Source organism: Macaca fascicularis, chromosome 10 (genome assembly GCF_037993035.2).
Source record: "Macaca fascicularis isolate 582-1 chromosome 10, T2T-MFA8v1.1".
NCBI classification, from domain to species: Eukaryota; Metazoa; Chordata; class Mammalia; order Primates; family Cercopithecidae; genus Macaca; species Macaca fascicularis.
This window is the reverse complement of record NC_088384.1, coordinates 65467982-65473981: the sequence shown is the minus strand read 5'-3', so window position 1 is coordinate 65473981 and position 6000 is coordinate 65467982.

The window sequence follows — 6000 nt, the reverse complement described above, 5'->3', positions numbered from 1 at the left end:
ATGCGTCCATTCATGGTATAATCTTACCTAATTCCTCACCATTTAAAAATTGTAGCTTCATGTTTGGGAAAGCCTGTCTTTATTTCCACCAGAATGCAAATTACTCACAGCCAGGATATCTGTACCTTAGTGAATGTTAGCAGTAGAAGAATGCATTTTAACACCCTCATTCTCTCTCTTTTTTTATTATTATACTTTAAGTTCTGGGGTATATGTGCAGAATGTGCAGTTTTGTTATATAGGTATACATGTGCCATGGTGGTTTGCTGCATCCGTCAACCTGTCATCTAGGTTTTAAGGCCCGTATGCATTAGGTATTTGTCCTAATGCTCTCCCTCCCCTTGACTCTGCCCTCTGACAGGCTTCTGTGTGATGTTTCCCTCCCAGTGTCTGTGAACACTCTCATTCTCTAGTGGCCCAGAATTTGACAGTGACAAAGCAAGGATTCAAATCCTGTCTTCGAATCCAGTCCAGTGGTTCTACAAACTTCAGTTGAGAACAAAAGAAGAAACACTAGAGGACAAAGAGGAAGATAGAGCAAGAAGGTGGAGAAATTGTGGAGTGAATACAAATCTGTCAGAGAACAAACTAAAAGGTCCCTTGCTTTCATACCTGGTGACTGCCCACTGCTAGCTGGGCGTATCTTGAAAACATTAGGAAACTATTAATAAGCAGTGACTTTTGGCTCTTACTGCATTTTCACAAAGTGTTTTAGAAAATTAGAAATTAGAAAGCCATGGGTTTTCTCATCAAAGGGTAGAATGTTTTTGAAGAAAATGGATGATTTAAATAATTTTTGTTTGCTTAGAATATTAACATAATTAATCTATTTTAGTCTGATGAGATATTTGCAAATATATTTGTTTTATGAGTGTCAAAGGCTCTAATATATTAATATAAAATACGTATATAATATGGATATACTATAATATATTATGTCTATTATATATAATACATCAGTATATTTGTTATATTAATATATTACTAATGTATTAATAAAGAAAAAAAGGATGTTAAACTAGACAGGATCTGGCGTGTCCTTGTGGCATTTTGATGAAGGCCTTCACCTCAACAGTGAGTTAAGCCTAGAGTATGAGGATAAGTTCTGTGCATTAACCACTTTAAAACTTGTTTGTCATTACTCAGTATACAACAGAGAAAATGTCAAAATCCCTCTTCACTTCTCTTTCAACTCTGTCTTTTCCCGGTGTGAGTAGAATCAAAGCATATGTATTGTTCAGGGATCTCCTTTCTTTTCAATTCAACTATGTGTTTTGGGTGCTCTTGTTCTGACTCATGAATCTTAGAACTCTTCCCACCTCAATCATTAGAGAGGCAGAGAATTGTAGTTGTGAAAGTCTGTACACTGGAGTCTAACTTTGAGTCCCAGTTTTCCCATGGACTGGTCATGTGAGCTTGGGAAAATAACCTCCCATGCCTCAGGTGTCTCATCTGTGAAACGGGGATAATAATAACACCTACCGCAAATAAAACAATGCAAGAAATGCCCTAGAACAAATGCCTGGCACATAGTAAGTTCTACCCAAGTATTTATTATTATAATAAATGTATAAATACTTAACAACTCCCTTAAATTGTTTTCTATTACTTTCTATTTTGAATAGTGCTTCAATGAATATCCTTGTGACATGGTTTTGCTGTGTCCCCACCCAAATCTTATCTTGAGTTGTAGCTCCCACAATTACCATGTATCGTGGGAGAAATCTGATGGGAGGTGATAGAATTATGGGGGCGGGTCTTTCCTGTGCTGTTCTTGTGATAGCGAATGAGTCTTGTGAGATCTGATGCCTTTAAAAATGGAAGTTTCTTTGCACGAGCTGTCTCTTTGCCTGCCGCCATCCACGTAAGCTGTGACTTGTTCCTCCTGGCCTTCTGCCATGATTGTGAGGCCTCCTCAGCCATGTGGAACTGTAAGTCTAATAAACCTCTTTCTTTTGTCAAATGCCCAGTCTTGGGTATGTCTCTATCAGCAGTGTGAAAATGGACTAATACACCTCGTATGTATACTTTTTGTATATATGTGAATCGTTTTCTAGGACAACTTTCTAGAAGTAAAATTTCAGAAGCAAAAACCTAAGCCTTTGGTAGCTACAACTACATCGCCTTCTAAAGGTCTTTATAATTTTACCATCAGTTTAAGGGAGAACGTGTTATCTGGATCCTCTCTGATTTTTAAAATCTATTCTTTTTCTATCTGGTGGACAGGAAATGTCATCTCATCCTTACGTTGATTTGATGGATTAACATTTTCATCATGAAGGTGGGTAAAAACACAGGTGGACTTTGATCAAGTTTGCCTTTAGCAATCTGGACAGCTGGATCAAAGGCTCAGCATGTTGGCTAATGCAGAATGTAATAAAACGGCATTTAGAGGGGATCAGCACAACATCTCATAAGGTAGGTTCTAATGCTCAGCAGGCCAAGTTCCAGAAGGGTTGGTAGCCTAACAGCAATGTGCATGGAACTAACTTGGGGGGTTCCAAGTACAGCAAGAGTGGGATCGGTTTCCTAAATTAGCTCACATAAATGTGTGCTGCCCAAGGCAAGGGAAGTCCTGGGTCACATTGTGAGTTTTGAGGAAAGGTCAGCTGTCTCTTGCTGAGGGTCTGGAGCAAGGCTAGACATATTTTTGGACATATTGTAGAGATATTTTGGACATATCTCCTGTTCTAATGAACATCTACAATGGATTCTAGAATAGTGGGCGATTACTTAAATGACAAAACTTAGAAATTCTGTGATTGTTCAAGTTCTCCAAGGTTAAGGAGGACGAAAAAGCACCAAGGCAGATGGGTGCTTCCTGGAACAAGCAACTGTATTTTTCACCATAGGAGAAAAATAATTTTTTTAAAAAGTAGTTATAATAAATAATTATATAATCGTTACCACAATCAATATATAGAATAGTTCCATCCCCCTCTAAATTTTCTTGCTTCCCATTATAGACAATCTGTTCCCCCAGTCCCAATCCCTGGCAACCACTGATGTGTTTTCTGTCCCTTTACTCTTTTCCAAAGTGGAAAAATAAATGGAACAATGCAATGTCCTGTATGTTGTGTTACTTGTTTCACTCAGCATTGGATACTTGTTGACCGTGTGGCTATGTATCAGTAGTTCATTTTCTTCTGTTGCAGAATAATATCCTATGGGACAGAGTACCACACAGTTTATTTATCCATTTATCCCTTGAAGAACATATGGGTTGTTTAGAATTTTGGTGATTATGAATAAAGCTGCTATAAACATTTGCTTATAGTTTTTTTTTGTGTGTGGATATAAGTTTTCATTTCACTGGGCAGATACTAAGGAGTGGGTTGCATGGTAAATATATGTTTAAAAAGTAATCATGTTTTTAAAGCACCACATTTTTATTTCTGCATACTCTGTGATTTTACTTCAGAAGTAAGCACTAGGTCTACTTTGTTCACATATAGGTGTTCACTTTTCTCTCTCACAGCAGGTAGTGAGAGGCCTGTGAATATCACAGAGTTCTTTGAGGTTTTAAAGACAAAATTGCTCTATAAGTACAGGTAGCAAGTGTGCAGGAATTTCCTTGGTAATATTTTTGCTGAGGAATAAGAAGAGAGTAAGTAAATTTACCTTTAAAAAATCAAGACTAAAGTGTGAAGGTCAATTGCAAAACTTTCATTTAAGAAGGAAATTTTACTGTTCTTCCATGCTTAGCATTCCTTCTGCTATGCAGAATAGTCCTGGAGTAACTTGACACACAGAAAGTACCATATTTTAAACAGAACCAATTCATTGTAGTGGCTTCTGCCAGCAATAGAAACTTGCAGAATGTACAAGGAATTCAAACATCTCAACAGAAAAAAACCCCACCAAGTTTCCTCAAAAAACTACAAATAGAACTGCCATATGATCTGGCAATCCCACTTCTGGGCATTTATCCAAAGGAAAGGAAATCAGTATATCAAAGAGACACCCGCAAACCCCATGTTTATTGCAGCATTATTCACAAAAGCTAAATATGAAATCAACCTAGGTGTCCAACAACAAATGAATGGATAAAGAAAATGTGGTATATATACATACTATGGAATACAATTCAGTGGTTAAAAAAAAAAAAAAAAGAAATCCTGTCATTTGAGGCATCATGGATGGAACCGAAGTTTATGTTAAGTGAAACAAGCCAGGAACAGTTAAACACTTCGTATTCTCACTTACATGTGGAAGCTAATACAAGTTGATCTTACAGAAGTAAAACACAGAACAGAGGACACTAGAGACTGGGAAGGGTAAAGGGAAGGGAAAGTTAAGAAGAGGTACGTTAAAGAATACAAAGTTACAGCTAGATAGGAGGAATCATTTCTAGTGTTAGATAGCTGTAGGATGTCTAGAGTTAACAATAATATATTAGACAGTTTCAATTAGCTATAAGGAGGATATTGAATGTTCACAAGACAAATAAATAATAGATGTTTGAGATTTTGGATATGCTAATTACCCTTACCTGATCACTATGCATTGTATGTATTGAAACATCACTATGTACCCCATGAACATGTCAATTTAAAAAATTGCTTTCACCAAGAGCCACTAAATCAACAGAATTGTGTGGCAACATTATGCAGACCCCACTGTTGAGAGTAAACACTATTTGATATGATATCAAGTTCCATCAGTTTGCGTCAGATCATCAGATGAGAGGGCCATAAGCTTCTTCTGTTCTCATAATTATGCAGATTTATTGTTTTGAAAAGAAAATCAGCTTCTCTCTAAAATAAGCACGGACATTGGGGGCAACCAACTATTCTCAGAGAAGGAGTACTTTTAATTTTTTTCAGGAATCTTAGGAAAATCAAATATCAAATAATATACAGGAATGTAGAGTTCAATGACAAAAAGGAAATCTCTTGACTATATGAATAGTTTCATGAAGTCACAGCATTGGTTTAATATCAAAAACTTTTATTTGGAGAGAAACTTACATTTGGATTTAAAGGACAGTGATTCAAGTCAAATTCATCAAATTAGCAATCCACTGTGATTTTTCCACCTTTTAAAATAAAGATTCAGCAATTTTTAGAAAGTGTAGCTTTTGGTTAAGAATGACATCATTTTGTCCAAATTAAAAATAATTAACGTTTAGGGTATAAAAAGAGTGTGCCAAAATATCTCAAAGAGCAATATGAAGTGAAACAATAAAAGGTATCATAATTGCTAGACCAAGCCAGCTTATTCAAAATAAGAGCATTATGAAGCACTGAGTTGTGGATTGGTCTTAAGTGACCTTCAGACAAACCCATGAGAAAGTCTGAGGACTGAGTTGAAACATTTCTCTACCTTCTTCTGTAATTTTATTGCTACTATTAAAGTTTTAATAACCAGTAATTTGTGACATTGAATTTTAATTTTTATTATATTTTTTCCAGTTGTGGATATTTCAAACATTTAATTTTTAGCAGTAACAGAGAAAAATAGTACAGAGACACTAGAAACCTAATTGGTTTTGAATCTTGAGCAATTGCTTAGAAATGTTCACATGATGAAATAAAATGCTTTGAATTGCAAGCTTTTATTTAGGAATGAGAGCTTCTTAATTCTGGGTCTTCGGCCAATATCCAAAGTCAAATGGTACAGACATATGAAAGATGGTTAGTAATTAATCATGCCTCACCGGTGTGCCAGAAAAGTAAACTCACCAGGAGCCTCTCTCAGTGCCTTATCAAATTACTAAAACTTGACTTGCTTTCCTGGATTAGTAAAGTGATACACTGTTGATTCTGGAAATTTGTAACTTAAGATGATTCCTCTGCATAGTATTCAGCAAACCATAAGATGGTATTTTGATAATTTTGAGTTTCATCAAAATACAGATTATTATCCTGCGTGAGTCCACTGTAATCTTAGCACAGAGTCTGCAAAGCGGTGGCTCCAGGGGCTGGTTTCTCAGAAATGTGGGGCATTCGGGATCAGCTAACAGAGGAATGAGTTCTTGATGACTCCATGTGCGTCAAC